The 18,786-nt window shown below is 37.5% G+C and overlaps 1 long non-coding RNA gene across 2 annotated transcripts; it reads left to right on the top strand.

Moving 5' to 3' along the window:
* Positions 1-905: 905 nt before the first annotated feature.
* Positions 906-6,215, top strand: LOC129350134 (uncharacterized). Of its 2 annotated transcripts, none has more exons than XR_008603405.1 (2): positions 906-1,050; positions 5,833-6,215. It is a non-coding gene; the product is annotated as an uncharacterized LOC129350134 (long non-coding RNA). The 2 variants fall into 2 exon arrangements; XR_008603406.1 differs by lacking the exon at positions 906-1,050 and adding an exon at positions 1,074-1,421.
* The last annotated feature ends 12,571 nt before the right edge of the window (positions 6,216-18,786 follow it).

Consider the following 18,786-nt stretch of genomic DNA (forward strand, 5'->3'; position numbering starts at 1 on the left):
GGAACACAGCACACTGTTTGTGTTTGGATTGGAATTAGCTGCACCATTTGGAGGTTAGCAGAAAATGTGAATAAAAGTGAGTCTTAAATGTGTTTTTCAGGCCAAAAGTTTGGAAGCAAGATCTAATTTGGACCAAAAAAAAGGATCACAGTTACATTGGTATAATTTGCAACAAAATAAACATGATTATTATATAAAGAGTTATTCATCAGAATAGATTTTTACTATTCGATTATTATCAGGTATTTGTATGTGTACTCGTTTCTTTACTCAGTGGTTTCTTTCTAGACATTTCTATGGACACAGTTGAGATTTATTGGGATTTTTGTGTGCAAACTCTTAAAAGCCAAAGAGCTAAAGTGAGTAAAACTTTTGCGACCCAGCCACTATTGTCAGCAAGGTGTAGCAAAAACAACCAGATGTCATGGGTTGGGGTAAAGTAATTTATTGCCTAGTGACAAAATTAACATAAAAGTGATCAGAGTAAACCAGGGCTGGTGGATATTGCTAAATCAACGAACCAGATAAAACCAAACAAAGGCTAACGGAGTTTTCAGCATAACTAAGGAAAACCAAAACTATTAAACTCCTCAGCCAAACACCCACAACCAGGGGAGATTCTAGGATCAGAGGTTGAGGGGTGCTGAGCAGTGCTGCCAACTTGGTGACTTTCTCGCTAAATCTGGCAACTTTCCAAAGCCTCCTGGCGACTTTTTGTCAAAAGCCACTAGTGACAAATCTAGCGACTTCTTCTGGCGTTTTGGAAACTCTGACTTCAGTGGCAGATCTTCCGTGGGGGCAGTGCCCCCCCCCCCCCCTCCCCGTGATCTGATTGGCCACCCCGTGTGCCCCCCCAAATTTTCGTTGGAAATTGACATTACTGAAACGCCGATTTCCGACGTTCCTGGACGCAACTTCGTTGTCCGACTGTAACTGAATGCACCAATGACGTCAGTTTGAGCTTTTGATTGTATTTCGTTCGGATTGGAAGAAGCTTTGAAGACGTTTCCTGATGCCGGAGGAGAAGACGAGCAGCTTTGGACCTTTGCGGTAAGAAGACTATGACCGTTTCTCAGTACATAACTGTCCGTACTTGCGTTCTGACGTACTCGTGAAACGTCATCATCGAGACTGCATCGGACCAGACTAGTGGCATAGATATGAATCAGTAAATAGGACACGCCCATAGATATGAATCAGTCGATAGGACACGCCCCTTTGAGCTGCGTGCTACAGCGAGGCTAAGCTAGTGGGGGCAAAGTTTCAGTGCATTGATGTAGACTGCGTGAAAAAGGAAACAAGTATGCCGTCTCACTGTGCTGCATACAGTTGCACACTACGTCGTACGATTGAGACCTTAGGCTGTATATTTATATACAGTCTATGATTGAGACAAGGAAACTTGGAATGACTTTTCATTGGTAAGAATAGTTTTCGGCTCTTTTTTCATTATTGAATCTTGTTGAGAGCTTAGTATAATAGTTTAGTATGTTGTCCACAATGTCGCTAAAACGTCATAGTTTAGTATGTCATCCAAAATGTCAAAAAAAGTCATAGTTAAGTATGTCGTTCAAAATGTAACTAAATCGTCATAGTTTAGTATGTCGTCCAAAATATGACAAAAATGTCATAGTGTGTCGTCCGAAATGTGACAAAAACGTCATAGTTTAGTATGTCATCCAAAATATGACAAAAAAGTTGTAGTTTAGTATGTCATCCAAAATGTGACAACAACATCATAGTTTAGTATGTCGTCCAAAATATGACAAAAAAGTCATAGTTTAGTATGTCGTCCAAAATGTGACAAAAATGTCATAGTTTAGAATGTCGTCCAAAATATGACAAAAATGTCATAGTTTAGTATGTCGTCCGAAATGTCACAAAAGCGTCATAGTTTAGTATGTCGTCCAAAATGTCAAAAAAAGTCATAGTTTAGTATGTGGTCCAAAATGTCAAAAAAACGTCAGTTTAATATGTCATCTCAAATGTGACTAAAACATCATCGTTTAGAATTTCGTCCAAAATGTCAAAAAAAAATGTCATAGTTTAGTATGTCATCCAAAATGTCAAAAAAAGTCATAGTTAAGTATGTCGTTCAAAATGTCACTAAAACGTCATAGTTTAGTATGTCGTCCAAAATATGACAAAAACGTCATAGTTCAGTATGTCGTCCGAAATGTGACAAAAACGTCATAGTTTAGTATGTCATCCAAACTATGACAAAAAAGTTGTAGTTTAGTATGTCGTCCAAAATGTGACAACATCATAGTTTAGTATGTCGTCCAAAATGTCACAAAAACGTCATACTTTAGTATGTCGTCCAAAATGTGACAAAAATGTCATAGTTTAGAATGTCGTCCAAAATATGACAAAAATGTCATAGTTTAGTATGTCGTCCGAAATGTCACAAAAACGTCATAGTTTAGTATGTCGTCCAAAATGTCAAAAAAAGTCATAGTTTAGTATGTGGTCCAAAATGTCAAAAAAAGGTCATAGTTTAGTATGTCGTCCAAAATGTCAAAAAAGTCATAGTTTAGTATGTCGTCCAAAATGTCAAAAAAACGTCAGTTTAATATGTCATCTCAAATGTGACTAAAACATCATCGTTTAGAATTTCGTCCAAAATGTCAGAAAAATGTCATAGTCTAGTATGTCATCCAAAATGTCAAAAAAAGTCCCAGTTTAGTATGTCGTCCAAAACATGACAAAAACATCGCAGTTTAGCATGTCGTCCAAAATATGATAAAAATGTCATAGTTTAGAATGTCGTCCAAAATATGACAAAAATGTCATAGTTTAGTATGTCGTCCGAAATGTCACAAAAGCGTCATAGTTTAGTATGTCGTCAAAAATGTCAAAAAAAGTCATAGTTTAGTATGTGGTCCAAAATGTCAAAAAAATGTCATAGTTTAGTATGTCGTCCAAAATGTCAAAAAAAGTCGTAGTTTAGTATGTCGTCCAAAATGTGACAAAAACGTCATAGTTTAGTATGTCGTCCAAAATGTGACAAAAAAGTCATAGTTTAGTATGTCGTCCGAAATGTGACAAAAACGTCATAGTTTAGTATGTCATCTCAAATGTGACTAAAACATCATCGTTTAGAATTTCGTCCAAAATATCAGAAAAACGTCATAGTTTAGTATGTCTTTCACAATGTCACAAAAACATCAGTTTAGTGTGTCATCCAAAATGTGACAAAAATGTCATTGTTCAGGATGTCATCAAAAAATACAAAAAAAAGGTCGTGATTTAGTATGTCGTCCGAAATGTCATAGTATAGCATGTTGCTCTAAAAATATCATAGTTTAGCCTTTAGTCCACAAAACGTTGTTTTGTCCCGGCTGTCTGAAGTAGGTGAGGAGCAACACAAAAACCGTCCAAACGCTGGTTTCCAGAGGGTTAGACGAGTATTTATTTGAAAGAGTAAGTTTACAACAACACAACATGTGAGGGGGTTAAAACCAAATGGGTTTTAGTAAAATAAAAATAAATAAACAGAACTAAAAGTGAACTTCACGTTGACACTGATGGGCATTCCAACCAGGAACAAAGTAAAAGATCATCAATATGAAAATAAACTCTTCCTGTTCACCTCTTAAAATCCAAAACCACACCGCAGTAGCACCCTGAACTAAAACTACCTGTTTTCCTTTGTGAACAATTCAAAGGTCCCTCTCTATCTCCCCACACATCCACCAAAAAAAAAAATCACCATGAATTTTGGTGCAAAAAAACGCCATAGTATACTATGTCGAAAAAAAAATGAGATTTTTCAACATGTTGTAAAAACGTGCCATATCATGAAATAATGTAAAGTATGCTGTGAAAAACACTATGGTACAGGTTTTTTTTGAAAAAAATATCACCATGAATTTTGGCGCAAAAAAACGCCATAGTATACTATGTCGAAAAAAAAATGTGATATTTCAACATGTTGTGAAAACATGCCATATGATGAAGTAATGTAAAGTAGGCCGTGAAAAACACTCCAGAAAGGTTTTCTTTGAAAAAAAAATCATCATGAATTTTGGCGCAAAAAAACGCCTTACTATACTATGTCGAAAAAAAAATGCGATTTTTCAACATATTGTAAAAACGTGCCATATGATGAAATAATGTAAAGTAGGCCATGAAAAACACTCCAGAAAGGTTTTCTTTGAAAAAAAAATCATCATGAATTTTGGCGCAAAAAAACGCCATAGCATACTATGTCGAAAAAAAAAAGTGATATTTCAACATGTTGTGAAAACATGCCATATGATGAAGTAATGTAAAGTAGGCCATGAAAAACACTCCAGAAAGGTTTTCTTTGAAAAAAAAATCATCATGAATTTTGGTGCAAAAAAAACGCCATAGTATACTATGTCAAAAAAAAATGGGATTTTTCAACATGTTGTAAAAACGTGCCGTATGATGAAATAATGTAAAGTAGGCTGTGAGAAACACTATGGTACAGTTTTCTTTGAAAAAAAAATCATCATGAATTTTGGCGCAAAAAAACGCCATAGTGTACTATGACGAAAAAAAAATGTGATTTTTCAACATGTTGTAAAAACGTGCCATATGATAAAATAATGTAAAGGAGGCCGTGAAAAACCTTCCAGAAAGGTTTTCTTTGAAAAAAAAAAATTATCAGGAATTTTGCCGCAAAAAAACGCCATAGTATACTATGTCGAAAAATGTCATTTTTCAACATGTTGTAAAAACGTGCCATATGATGAAATAATGTAAAGGAGGCTGTGAAAAACACTCCAGAAAGGTTTTCTTTGAAAAAAAATCATCATGAATTTTGGCGCAAAAAAAAGCCATAGTATACAGTCGCCAAAAAAAAGCGATTTTTCATCATGTAAAAACATGCCATATGATGAAATAATGTAAAGGAGGCCGTGAAAAACACTCCAGAAAGGTTTTCTTTGAAAAAAAAGTCACCATGATTTTTGGCTCAAAAAAACGCCATAGTATACTATGTCGAAAAATATCATTTTTCAACATGTTGTAAAAACGTGCCATATGATGAAATAATGTAAAGGAGGCCGTGAAAAACACTCCAGAAAGGTTTTCTTTGAAAAAAAAATCATCATGAATTTTGGCTCAAAAAAACGCCACAGTATACTATGTCGAAAAAAAAATGGGATTTTTCAACATATTGTAAAAACGTGCCATATGATGAAATAATGTAAAGTAGGCTGTGAAAAACACTATGGTACAGTTTTCTTTGAAAAAAAAATCATCATGAATTTTGGCGCAAAAAAAACGCCATAGTATACTATGTCGAAAAAAAAATGGGATTTTTCAACATATTGTAAAAACGTGCCATCATGGTATAGCATGTCGCTTTAAAAACGTCATAGTATAGCATGTCGTCCAAAAAGCGTCATAGTATAGCATGTCGCTCTAAAAACATCATAGTTTAGCATGTCGCTCTAAAAATGTCATAGTTTAGCCTTTAGTCCACAAAACGTTGTTATGTCCCGGCTGTCTGACGTAGGTGAGGAGCAACACAAAAACAGTCCAAACGCTGGTTTCCAGAGGGTTAGACGAGTATTTATTTGAAAGAGTAAGTTTACAACAACACAACATGTGAGGGGGTTAAAAACAAATGGGTGTTAGTAAAATAAAAATAAACAGAACTAAAAGTGAACTTCATGTTGACATTGATGGGCATTCCAACCAGGAACAAAGTAAAAGATAATCAATACGAAAAAAAACTCTTCCTGTTCACCTCTTAAAACCCAAAAACACTCCGCAGTAGCACCCTGAACTAAAACTACCAATGGGTTCCTGTTTTCCTTTGTGAAAGATTCAAAGGTCCCTCTCTGTCTCCCCACACAGCCACCAACCACTGGAACACATCTCCAAAGTTCTGCCTGGCCAGCTCAGCTTCCCCTCAGAAGAAGTGCCGCCACCTGCCAGATGAAGGAGCCTTTTGAGAGGCAGCTGGCATCGTGATTGGACTGTACTTTGGTCTGTTCCAATCCAGCTTCAGCTCCAGAGACGGCAGGCGGGACGAGTCAACGGAGGCCGGGTGGACGAAGGCATGCAGCTGAGTACAATCTAGAAAACAACAGAGGAAGAAACAAACATAGTGTATACATCATATACTGTATAAAAGACACATCCACTGTAGAATTGTAGTAATTGTGGGCTGACTGATTTACTGATTAGCAGTATTTTATTTTTTACTGATTTACGGTAATAAATCAATTTAAAAATGGCGCTACTTTGGCTCTGAACCTTTATCTACCTGTGGTCGCTCTGTCTTCTGGAGTGATTTGATTGGTTATACGTCACGAATAAAACTCCTTTAACTTAACATCTGTAAACAAACAAAAACGCATCAACAAAGTTTTCTGTTAGAGTTTGTGTTCTTCTAAGTTTAACTCCAAGATTTTAAATACTTTCATTTACTGCAAATGAATATCTACTCCAAATGTCTCACTAATAATCATTATCAGCCTTAAAAACCCACAAAACACCCCTCTATACTCGACCACACTTAGTACAGTCCGGTTCCCCCTTCTATAAATCTGCTTGGAATCGTCCACTTCCTGTTTGTCAAAGTGGCCTTCTACATGGACATGTTTTGTTGGAGCTCATGCAACAAACATTTTGGGTAACTGCACTTTAATATGGATGGATGACACTGAATTAGAGTCTGTTTTAATGAGACTGAGTTAAGATATGTAGCTCTGTCATTAAATAGTAAATTATTTCTCTGAATTCACAGAGGAAAGTCTGAAATGTTTGCTAGGTTAGAGTCCCACATGTTCTTTGGCTCAGCTAAAGCTAACTCTCTCCAACTTCTGGATCTCTTGAGTTGCTTGTTGTTAAAATATCTTGCTAGAGGTGCTGAAGCTCAGAAAGTCTGAGATGTTTGTTCAAAATAAGCTCATTCTAAAGTCTGATCTGAACTGTCCTCTTTTGTTTGAACTTTCCCCAAACTTAGGAGTTAATGACAGAGCAGCACGTCCAGACTCAGTCTCATTTGTGTAGAGATTAAACTTCAGTGTCATTCATTGATGTTAAAGTGCAGTTTTTCAAATGTTTGTTGCACATGCTCCTGACCAAACCAGTCCAGGTGGAAGACGATGTGAAGAGAAAGCTCCAGAGGATGAATATCACACATTTACGTTGGAAATAAATGTCCATTAATTTGACATTGTCATGCAAAAGTTGGATTTCCCTTTAATGATGTTCAAATCTTTGTTGTGTCTTGTTGATGTTGGTTTCTAAATGTTTTTTGACACTCAGCCCCAAAGATTAAAACCTTTTACGGCTCACAAGCTGCAACAATTCACACATTATCAACTATCTTTCTGATTAAACTAAGATAAAAAGTGAAAAACTGCCTGATTCGTGCATCATGAATGTAAATCTTTTTGGTTTTTATGACAGTAAAGTGAATATATTTGGGTTTGACATTTTATAAACCAAAAGAAGAAATGAATTAGTGGAGAAAACAATCAACAGATTAATGGACAAAGAAAATGTGTTTTCCAACATATATGGCTGAATTACTCCAACATTACAAGATACATACAATTTTAATTCAATTTTATTTATATAACGCCAATTACAGGTCAAATTGTCTCAAGACGCTTTATTTTATATTTTTTTGTCATATTTAAAATATAGCAAAGTAAGAAATTTAAACCTCTTGACTAATCCAATTTATTATTTGTTTTTTAAGAGACTAATCGACAACTAAAATAACTTTCTCCATTAAAACTACTAAACATGAGGTCAAATAGAAGGAAGAGTTTTAAATACTGCAGTCCCACGACGACAAGAATAAAGTTTGTCAACAAAAAGTAAATCTGCTGGTTGATTCCATTAAAGTCCTAATAAATCATAATAAAGTGTGATACTAAAGGTTTGTGGTGCTAAAAATGTCAAAGTAAAGATATGAAGTTGAACATCTTGATGGAGGTTGATAAAAGTTTCTCTCCCTTCATTTCTCTGGAGCGACTCCATGGATTTTATGGATGGTGGTTAAAGACCTGCTCTTCTAGTCGTCTTCCTTCTAGTCGCTGTAAAATGTCAGTCCATCCTGGCCGACTTCAACACCTCTTCATGACAACTTGTTCTGCCTCCGACCTGGTGGAAACTCCAGAAACTCGGTAAAACCCGTGGCGACTCGAAGAACTCGTGGAGACTCGAAGAACTCGTGGAGTGGGGGAAGGTGTGGTGGGTGGTGTGGGGAGGTGGGGGAGTAGAGGGGGGAGGCCGCCACCCACCTCCCCGCCCACTCTCCGCCCTGACTCCACCCAGACTCCGCCTTGGCTCCACCCATGGGGTCACTTGAGAAACTACGATGCCAAAGGGACGACGAAATTATTTCTTTTTATCTGATCTGTAGCTCAGTGAGTTAAGGATTTGCCTATGGAGCTGCAGGTCGCTGGTTCAAGACCCGACACTTCTTAAATTTTCTCAAAATACTGACAAAGACAAAGAAAGAAAACTGCCGGTGGTGGGTCTTGAACCTGCGACCCTCCGCTTGGGAGTCTATCCTCTTAACCCCCTGAGCTATTCGCTCAGATACTAATTCTTCTTTTTTTTGCGCATTTATCATCTATTTTTTGTCGTTTTCGAGTTTTTTTTTAACTCGAGTCTTGACTCGACCGTTTTTCTCAGGAGGTTGGGCTTCAGCCTTTGTGCTGGAGGGTTGAACCCTCACTTCCAAGACTTTCCAAGCCTCCACACCTCCCGAGTCCTCAGGACCTGAGCTTTCACACAGTCTGAGGGCTGAAATTTTCTAAGTCCCACAGTAGATCTCTGTTAGTTTGAACCTTCAGACAGTCCAAGGACTGATATCTTCTAAGTTCCTGAGCACTTCTCTGTTAGTTTGAACCTTCAGACAGTCTGAGGACTGATATCTTCTAAGTTCTTCAGTAGTTCTCTGTTAGTTTGAACCTTCAGACACTCTGAGGACTGAAAACCTAAAAGTTCTTCAGTAGTTCTCTGTTAGTTTGAACCTTCAGACAGTCTGAGGACTGAAATTTTAAAAGTTTCTCAGTACTTCTCTGTTAGTTTGAACTTTCTGGTTAATAGAAGCCTTAAAACTTGTGACCATGAGTCTTGATTTCACATTTAGACCATCCATCTGAGTTCTTCTCAGACCTTCACCTGTGGGTTCTTTAAAAAACCTCAACAAACTTTGATTCTCTTCACTGAACAGTAAAGTTTGTGGAGATCAGAAGGTAACATTAGTTTGATCAATGCCTTCAACTACTAGTAGACTTTATCCGGAAAGCAGTTTTCTGAAATGAGTTCTTAGTAAATCTGTCCACAATCAAACCAAGAACATAGACAGAGGAAATGTTTGAAGAAACAACTTGATGTTTTCATTTCAGACTAGAAAACGCTTTAAGATCTTTATCTGTTCTTGCTCTTTTTGATCGTTTTATTGTCTCTTCTGTTTAATTTGATCTTCTAAAGTTTAACTGGTGTCTTTTCAAATGTTTTGTCTTTAGTTTGATTCTTCTTAAACATTTAGTTTTGCTCTTTTCTCACCTTTTATTCTTTTCTAATGTCTGATTTGATTTAGAAATGTTTTGTCTTTTTAATGTTTAATTGTTTTCTCAAATGTTTTATCGGCTTGTTTGAAATTTTTTTTTCTTTCCCAATATTTAATTTTTCGATTAAATCTTTAATGTTTTTCTTTTTAAATGTTTTACCACTTTTTAATGTTTAATTTTCTTTTTAAAGGCTTCATGGTATTTTCTGTTTAATTCCTATTTAAAGTTTTATTGTCTTTAAGATTTAATTTTCTAATTAAACATTGAAATTTTTAATTAAATGTTTTGTCTTTTTAAAGGTTTAATAATCTAATTAAATGTTTTGTATTTTTTTAAATGTTTAATATTATTCTTGTTTAAAAAGTATTTTTTAAATGTTTAATTATGTAAAATATTTTCTCTGTAATTTTTAATAATTTTATGTTAAAAATTTTGTTTAATTTCATACTTATATGGTTTGTATCGTGTTTAATTATCTAATTCAATATTTTGTCAGTTTAATGAAGTTAAACATTAAATACAATTAAATGACATTAAACTGACAAAATATTGAATTAGATAATTAAACACAATGCAAACCATGTAAGTATGCAAGTATATTAAACAAAATTTTTAACATAAAATAATTAAAAATTACAGAGAAAATATACATAACATTTTATACATAAATTTTATACATAAAATTTACATAATTAAACATTTAAAAAATACTTTTTAAACAAAAACATTTCTTTTAAAGTTTTATTGTATTAAATTTTTTTCCTTTTGATTTAATTGCTTTTTGTTATGTAGTTTATTTCTTTAATCTTCTTTTTCTGTCAAGATTTTAACCCCAACCTTAAAAATGAAATAAACCCTTAAATCACAATGAAAATACTTCTATTGTCACAATCATGAGTTAGTCAGTTATTCAGTTTATCAATTCAACTTTATTTGTTTAGCACCTTTTACACAGATGACAAAACTAAACAAGCAAAGAGAAAAAACTATGCTAAAACTAGGATTCAAACTCAAAAACATTTAAAAAAATAAATATTTAACATGGTAATAAAATATGTTGTTTTCAGGGGATGGAGGGAGTTTATTGAAGTCTTCTTGGGCTCACATGGGAAATCATTTAACATATAAACTTGATATTCAGTCGAAGGAAACTGCAGAGCGACAGAAGAACCAACAATATCTCCTGTTTTCTCCTTTAATGAGTCGATTATTCTTGTGCTTTCAGACCAAAGAACTACAGACTCTTCACAACCTGCTCAAACTCTTGGTACAGGACCTCACCACACGGGTCAAGAAGGTTTCCTTCTCATTTCTACTCTGAAGATCACCTTCTCCTGCTCAAACTGCTGACAAATGTTTCTGCTGCTCTAAAGTCTGGTCTCCAGAACTTCCTAAAAACTCTCAAAGTCTCTTCTGCTGCAGGTTGCTTTGTAGAACTGTTCCAGAAAACCTCACTAAACCACATGGAGGGGCCTCAAGATAGTCGTCTAAATGAAACCATACAAAAACCAAACTAGCACAACCCAAACGCTAAAGTCTCCTGCAGCCTACCAGAGAACCTCTGAGAACAGAGAATCAGGACAGGAACTCTTACCTTCTGGACAACCAAGAATACAGAATGTGTCTGATCAAAAACCTCTAGAGACTCACTACAGCCAAGATAAAGACACAACTCAGCTGCACCAAATCCACTAATCACTGCACACATCAGCACCATGTACTAACTGTGGCTAAAGAACCACATTTACCAAGACAACTATCCAGTACAAAGCCCTAAAACAAACCAAGAAACACATTAAAGATGATTTTACTGCTGGAAGCTGCAAGCCAACGCCTAAAGAACAAACTAAAGCAATGGAACCAAACCCGGTTCAGTGGTGAACAGAAGCAGAGGAAATGTTTGTCTGCAGCTAAATAAAGCAGGAAGACACTGAGCTGCTCAGGTGTTCCTGATAACACCAAGCAGCCACCTGGACAGCCAATAGGAACACAGCTTACTGGAAGTCCAGAGGGCTGGCTTAGTGAAGGAAATTTAGTTTAAAGTTGAAGCAGAAAGTTAACAAAGAAAGTTGAAAACCACCTTCTGATACCTGAAATCTCTGAGTTTTCACACAAAGAACGCCTGAACATGTCAAACTGGTTCCATAGTAGAACCATCATTGTAAAAACGTCATAGTATGGTGTGTTGCTCAAAAAACATTAGGACCCGGCTGTCAGGGGACAAACATGTAAGAAACATGAGAACAGAGAGAACCCAACCAGTAGGTCACAGTTTATCATCCCCCAGTCATCTCCTGAAGTCCATATGGTGAGAGACATCAGTATCTGGTTGTTAATTTACCAGAGGATGCTTATAATTATGCTGATGTGGTCTGTACTCTACAGTATTTTAGTGACTCAATAAATGCCTAAGTCAACCCGCCCGGCCAGCAGCAGATGGTTCCCCCACATTAGAGCCGGGTTCTGCTCGAGGTTTTTTTCCCTGTTAAAAGGGTGTTTTCCTTGCCACTGTCGCCTTTTGGCTTGCTCTGGGGGTCAGGCATATGGGTTCTGTAAAGCGTCTCGAGAAAATTTGACTGTAATTGGCGCTATATAAATAAAATTGAATTGAATTGAATTGCTCAGACTCAGGAAAAATTAGAGAGAACATTGCCTAGACCTCATTCTGATCAAACATCAACAGGATGCAGTGGAACAAGTTTGATTTCCAGAGGCTCCACTGAACAACCCAGAGAACCCAAAGGATCCACTGCCAACGTCCTGGTCCAGACCCCATAGGACACCCTGAGAGGTCCTCTGGTCCAGACCCAATGGTTCAGAGCATTTTTGACCACATAAGAGGAACCAACACAATATTAGGCAGGTGGTCATAATGTGATCGGTGTATTTTCGCAAGTGTTTCAGAGGAGTCATTGGTATCTTGGTGGCCTCCCTCACCAGTCTTCTTGTTATTCAGTTTGTAAGAACGACCTGCTCTAGGCAGATTTAGACAAGTGCCGTACTCCTTTCCATTTCTTAATGATGGATTTAACTGAACTCTGGGATGTCCAGTGAGTTGGAAAGCTTTTTGTAGCAATCTCCTGACTTATACTTTTCAATTATCTTTTCTCTGAGTTGCTTAGGGTGTTCTTTTGTCTTCATGTTGTAATTCTAGCAGGAATACTGACGAACCAGAGACTGGACCTTCCAGATACAGGTGTTTCTATACTACAAAGTGATCTCCATTTCACTAATTGTGACACTGCTTGCATCAACTAGCTGGACCTCTGCTGAATTAGGTCAGTCACTTTAAAAGGGGTGAATATTTATGCAATCATTTGCTTTACCTTATATATTTTTAATTAATTGACATGATTTGGTGAAAATCTGTTTTCAGTTTCATATTAAAAAGTTTGGGTTTTTTTTTGCAAATTCTTGTCAAAAAAAGCCAAAATTTTACTGACAATGATTTCATGTACAAAAGCAAGAAAAGAGTGAAACATCCAAGGGGGAGACTACTTTTTATAGGTAGTGTAGATTGAGATGTCAAATCTCTTGCTCACACTTTTTTTTCCTGCAAACTATTACAAACAGCTTAGAAGAGAGTTTTTGAGGGTTTTCTCGAGGCAGCTTGTATAGACTTAACAGTTCATAAATCTCTTGTTTCTATCATTAAAGGTGGACAGGGTAATCCAACACAGATACTGACACACCACAGACCCCGATAAACAAACCTCATAATCTCCAAGAGGTTTCCGGGACGATTCATATACAGTCGGTGAGTCAGTTGTGACTCAGGAGGAGAAACGTCACTAATGCGGTGAGAACAACAGCCCACGTCAGGCTGCTGCGAGGTGGCTGATCACTGCTCATTTCTAAAGTTTGGATTAGACTGGACTCAGATGAAGGGCGGCACAGTGGCGTGGCGTGGTTAGCACTGTCACTTTGCAGCTAGAAGATCCCCGGTTTGTGTCCCGGCCTTCCCAGGATCTTTCTGCATGGAGTTTGCATGTTCTCCCTGTGCATGTGTGGGTTTTCTCCAGGTTCTCCGGCTTCCTCCCACAGTCCAGAAACATGCTGAGGTTAACTGGTGATTCTAAACTGTCCGGAGGTGTGAATGTGAGTGTGATTGTTTGTCTCTATATGTAGCCCTGTGACAGATTGGTTACCTGTCCAGGTGTCCCCTGTCTTCACCCTAAGTCAGCTGGGATAGACTCCAGTCCCCCATGACCCTAATGAGGATTAAGCGGTGTGTAGATAATGGATGGATGGATGGAATCAGATTAGCAGCATCTTTCAAATCTAAATTAAACACCCGTCTCTGCTGCGATTTTGTTTTCTTTATTGCATTCTGATGAATTTCTCACTTCTAATGGTGTCATTTTATTTTATCTATGTCATATCTATTTTATGTTGATCTGTTTTTGTTCTACTCCAACATATGCACATTTTCATTTTATCGAGTTTTAAGTTAAATATATTTGCCTCAGTATAAGTCTAAAGCCCTTATATAGAATAGAATAGAATAGAATAGAATAGAATAGAATAGAATAGAATAGAATAGAATAGAATAGAAAGACTTTATTAATAAAGAGTACAGTTCCCACCATCATAAATACAGATAAATAAGTAAATGTGCAGTAAATAAAAATAAACAATAAGAAAAATCTAAAAAGCAAAATGTCCGATTCAAAGGATGTACAAATGTTTCAGTGTTTTATTGTGGAAATAGTGTCAAAGAGTGCAAGAGGATTAAAAAAAAGTGTGCAACTTCAAACTACAGAACTGGGAAAAAAATGCTACAAGGCAGATGACTGAGAGTTCTCTCCCAGCCAGGGGTGATGCATATACTGATTAAAAATAGCAACAATCTTAGATTTTTCCTGTAATGTTTTCTTCTTGTGGACCCACATCAAACTGGGATCAGATATTTGAAAGTGTGAATGAGTTCCTCTCACATCTCCATGACGCTGCAGTGGTCAAACTCTCCACTAGGGGGAGGAGGCTCACCATTTTATTTGCTTAAAGGCTTCATAAAGACCAAGGGAGCCACTTTAACGTCTCTAACATGTCAGTTTGCTGCTATAATAATAATCCCAGGTGCTATGAATTGTGCTGGACAGGTTTTGGGTGGAGAAAAGAGGAGAGGAGGGAATGAGCTTTTTTTGTTTTGAGAACTCATACTTCACATTCTTGAGATGAAAAGCCCAAAAAGTTTGATCAAACAAACAAGACGCGCCCTCACCTGCTGAACAAACATTAATCCACACGCATGCACTCATTCCTCACTGAGGTATCAACAACAACAACGTAAAGAGGAAGGACGGCTTCAAAAGCAAACCTAACAGAGGTGTCAGCAGGCCGCTGGAAACTAACACTAGACAAACTTTTAGAGTTTGGCGGAAGACAGTCAGGGAGAGAAACAAGCAGTAAAGAGTTGTGGACGGTACAGACTCTGCTGAATGTGAGCTTTGTGTGATTGTCAAGCCGCTGCACACATGTGTCAGGCTTTGTGCACTCAACACTGAAGCGAACTGAGTAAGAGTCACATGATGAGTCGAACACAAAACACTGATTCTGACGTCAAACAGCCTCCGCTGACACTGGCTTTCTGTCTCTTTCTCTCAGACATTTCCTCTGTTGTGTGTCCATTTTTGCATTTTCCAGCTCTCAAGACAAAGAAAGACGCAGTTTCAATATATTAAACTTGTTCAATTATTTCCCTCAGGGCGATTATTTAACTGTATGTTTACAGATCTTGCCATAATCACTTTCTTCGATAATCTGATCCCTGAGCTATAATTTTACATGTATTTGTTTAAAGATGCCGTAGTTTCTCAGTGTGAGTTCTAGAAGGACTGGTTCAACATTTTCCAAACCTTAAGTGGTTCAGTAAAAGCAACTGGACTCCTCTTTTTGGGTCTTGAGGACAGTTCATCTCTGTGAATTGTCCTCAAGAGGTTTCTTTAGGTCTAACTGAATGGTGTGGAGTCCTGAGTATTTATTCCAACCCCAAAATGAAATGGCTTATGGCCAGTTAATAAGCCAAGACGGCATTATAAATACCTGATGAGTGGAGTCGTAGACGCCTCCTCCTTAGAGATAGCTGTTCCAGTTTAACATAGATGGCTTTTTTCCCACGTTTCTCAAATATTTTGTCTTCTCTCTACAGGATGTGAACATTGCTATCCTCAAAGGAGTGTCTCTTATCTTTTAGGTAAATTGCTAAGGCTTGTTATGAGAAGCTGGCTTTAATTACATTTTATCACCACTTATTTATTCTCCTCTGTCTATGCGCTCTTCGGCTCATTGGACTGCAGACACATTTCAGGACAACACTGGAACTGGAACATCCCGAAACAGGAAAGAATGTCTACAACCCCACTTATTAGGCAGTCTGAGATCCCTCCCCAGACAGTGTCATTAATATTAACACCTTGATTCTTTGGTCGTGAATGCCATGTAATTTCAGATTGACAATATACACTCATCAGCCACTTTATTAGGTACACATGTTCAATTGCTTGTTAACACAAAAGGCTGATCAGCCAATAACATGGCTGCAACTCAATGCATTTAGGCAAGTAGACGTGGTCAAGACAACTTGCTGAAGTTCAAAGTGAGCATCAGAATGGGGAAGAAAGGGGATTTAAGTGACTTTGAACATGGCATGGTTGTTGGTGCCAGATGGGCTGGTCTGAGTATTTCACAAACTGCTGATCTACTGGGATTTTCACACACAACCATCTCTAGGATTTACAGGGAATGATCCCAAAAACATGCAAAATATCCAGTGAGCAGCAGTTGTGTGAACCAAAATGTCTTGTTGATGTGAGAGGTCAGAGGAGAATGGGCAGACTGGTTGGAGATGATAGAAAGGCAACAGGAACTCTAATAACCACTGGTTACAACCAAGGAATGCAGAATACCATCTCTGAACACACAACACGTCCAACCTTGAAGAAGATGGACTACAGCAGCAGAAGACCACACCTGGTGCTACTAATGTCAGCTAAGAACAGGAAACTGAGGCTACAATTGGCACAGACTCACCAAAAGTGGACAATAGAAGATTGGAAAAATGTTGCCTGGTCTGATGAGTCTCCATTTCAGCTGCAACATTCAGATGATCAGAATTTGGTGTAAACAACATGAAAGCATGGATCCATCCTGCCTTGTATCAACGGTTCAGGCTGCTGATGGTGGTATAGTGGTGTGGGGGATATTTTCTTGACACACTTTGGGCTCCTTAGTACCAACTGATCATGGTTTAAACTCCACAGTCTACCTGAGTATTGTTGCTAACCATGTCCATCCCTTTATGACCACAGTGGATCATCTTCTGATGCTACTTCCGTCTGGATTTTTCATTTAAAGCAATTGATGGGGTTAGAAGCAGAGTGGTCTAACCCACAAAAAAATTCCAACTGAGGTTTATATCATTTTCGTATTATTTTATGGTCTTAGTGGCAGAGCAGTCTAACCCACAACCCAAATATAGCATTACAGTGTTGCTTTGAATGTTAGGCCATTCTTGAAAACACAAAACTTTGAATTTTTTTCCTCAAAAACTACAGAAAGTGGGTTAGACCACTCTGCTTCCAAACGCTTTTCAGATAATGGAAAATATGAACAATAAAATTTTGCCAAAAAAAGCCAGAAAACAGTTTCATTTTAACTAATTACAACATTAATAAGCTTCTAAGGCACTTGTTAAATAAAGTTATATAACAGTATGATGTGTTGCTTTTGATACTTTAAGAATATTTGTCCCTAATACAAGTGAATTTTAAAGGGCAAATTTTCACTGTGAATGATTTATTTTTTAACTAAGCACCTCTTTTCCCCACTGCTTGAATCAGTAGGAGAAAGGTGGAGAATTGTGAAGGAGGGGTGACAAGGAGGGAGGTGAGGGGGAGTTCCTGGAAACAGAAGGAAAGAAAGCTAAACATGACATATGTAAGAAATACACCAATCAGAGGGGATTAACAACCAAATCCATACAGCTACAATCCTGACATTTCCTTCTTCATAACAGCCAGCTTCTTCCTTATAACAGACTCAACAAGCAGCTGCTACAAAATGTTCCCCCTTTGCTCAATCTTCATTATGTAATCCCAAAGCAATGCAATAACAGACATGTTCTTTAACATCAGAGCAGAATTGAAATTGGCCTGACAGCAAAGTCCCGAGCTGGAGCAGAAGTTCAGGAGCAGATCACATGAGCGCAGAGAGACAGAGGAAAAAAAAAAGTCTGATTTGCTGACATCCCCTTTTTCATTGGCCTTTGTCCAGCGTCCCATTTCACTAGAAAAGCCTCTGTGGATTGCGTACTAAGGTCAGTGATTCTGCTCTCACAGTTCATCGAGGTCTGAGCTGCTGAAAAGGCAAACACAAAGAGGCTCAGTGACTGATTCTTGACCTGTTAGCTGTTTTCTTGCAGTAAATTCAATTTCAAGAAATAGTTTGACATTTTGGGAATGACACTCATGAAAAGGATCAGAGGGATTGGCATGTTTCATCAGACACCATAAGAAACACTTGCTTTTTAAATATATGTATCCTTATGCACCACAACACCACATTAAAGTCCTTGTATGTGAAAACCTATTTGGTAACACAACTGATTCAGATGAGGTGGTCAAATGATTGCAAAATTTTCAGTAATGTTCAATTTCTCCCTGGACTGTGGCTGATGTAAGCTGTCACTGCATGGAAAGTTGTTAAAACTTTCTAGAAAATGAAGCAAGGTGTGATTACATATGAGTGATATAATGGTAGTTATATGGACGCCAGCCTGACATGAATGCACTAGTTTTCCTTTTCGTGTCGAGACAGTAATTCTGCTTTTAAATGGAACCCATGAGCTCGAATACCAAACATGTACACAAAATGTTTGGTATTCAAACGGTAGCATCAGTTCCAACTCATGAAAATTCTGCTACTAGGCAACAGCAACATGAAACCATGAGGCTAACCACATAGCAAGCTAATGTAGGACATCTCAAGGTCCAGTGAGAAAATGTGAATATCAAAGAAGAGAACTCAGTACAACAAACATTTCCATCCATATTCTATACCTATAACTTACCGTTCACTGAAAAATGAGCTTCAGTGGCGACATCGTCTCTGAAAACATCATTTTCAGAGAGTTTGCACTTCAGAAAATTTCCACTTACTAGGTCGTGAATACCACAAGAGAGACAAATTAGTATGTAGTCGTATCGTAAACACGACCGCATTTGAAGGCACCATTAACACCACTTGCACTCAAATGACAGAGTTGGTC

This window comes from Amphiprion ocellaris, chromosome 12, assembly GCF_022539595.1.
Source record: "Amphiprion ocellaris isolate individual 3 ecotype Okinawa chromosome 12, ASM2253959v1, whole genome shotgun sequence".
Classification (NCBI taxonomy): domain Eukaryota; kingdom Metazoa; phylum Chordata; class Actinopteri; family Pomacentridae; genus Amphiprion; species Amphiprion ocellaris.